We start from the raw sequence: 1,493 nt of genomic DNA on the forward strand, positions 1-1,493 counted from the left end.
GCAGGTGAGGAGACTCATTGGGAGGGGAGTCATGGTAGAAGGTACGTCGCGCCCTGGATAACGCGACGTCTAGGACATGGCGAGGATAGCCCAGTTTGGAGAACGAACGACGCAGGAAGTTGATCTCTCCATCCAGGTACTGGGGGTCACAGATGCGGAGGGCACGAAGAAACAGCGAGGTGGCAACCCCTCTCTTCACATGCAGTGGATGGTACGAGAAGAAGTGTATGTATATACCACTGTGCATAGGTTTCCTGTATATAGAAAAGGAGAAATGATCAGCAGAGCAATGGACAAGAGTGTCCAAGAAAGGGAGCTTGTCGTCAACCTCCCATTCCACCTTGAAGCGGATGGACGGAGAAAGAGAATTCAGCTGCGACAGGAAATCAGGAAACAGGGCAGGGTCATGGGGCCAGAGAGCGAAGACGTCGTCGACATATCTCAGCCACACCTCTTCTCAATATACAGGAAACCTATGCACAGTAGTATATACATACACTTCTTGTGCCATCCACTTCATGTGGATGACATGAGAAAGTGGGTACCTATGCTGTTTCTTGTGCTTCCTGTGGCAAGCAGTATTTTGGTGAGACAAGCGCCAGTCTCACTCAACATAAATACGCTGTATCCAGGGGACACAACAACAACGCCCTCTTCTACCATCAGTTGGATACCCCGACAATCCCAGTGACCCCTAGCCTGGCCTGTCTGGAGTTAATGCTTAGGAATATGTGGTTAAAACTAATGGGTCTGAGCTCTCTCCTGCCGGGACATACTAGAAGATTTTGCAGACCAGGCGAGGGGGGGATCAGCGGTCCCCCTGAAGGTGTTATACGAGACTGCAGCCCCCCAAATCTACTGAAAAGGTGTCAGGTACCTGGTTTGCCCGGTCTCTTTCCTGCCGGAACATACGAGGTGATTTTGTAAACGAGGCAGGGTGGGGAAGGGACAGCCCCCTGACAGCGGGCTTAAAGAGGCTGAGACCCCTAGACAACCCGGAAATGTGTTAATATACTATATTTGCTAGTATTATACGGATATTTCTCGAAATTATCCCTCAAAATTCCTGATATGTATCATGCCCTCTCCAGCTATCGGAACCGATATCGTAGTTATGCTTCATTTACGAAGGAAATGAGTGCTAGGATATATATATATATATATATATATATATATATATATATATATATATATATATATATATATATTTAATATTGAAACATGCGGTGTAAATTAACCCAAATGGATAAATTTGGGTTGATTTTCTAATTTCTTAATTTAAAAAGGTAATAAAATAAACAGAAATTGCATTCTATAATTCTACCCGTGCCGTTTGTGGCAAGCTCCTCCTGGGTGCTAGCTGACAGAGACTACTTGCGCTGATATAAGTCTACTGTGCGTTACACCTAATAAACAAAATAATAGTTGCTCATAAAGTCACTCTTGATGACTAGATTCTTTTTTGAGATAGTCTACCCTCAACCATCACAGAA

This window comes from Penaeus vannamei, chromosome 14, assembly GCF_042767895.1.
Source record: "Penaeus vannamei isolate JL-2024 chromosome 14, ASM4276789v1, whole genome shotgun sequence".
Lineage (NCBI taxonomy): Eukaryota > Metazoa > Arthropoda > Malacostraca > Decapoda > Penaeidae > Penaeus > Penaeus vannamei.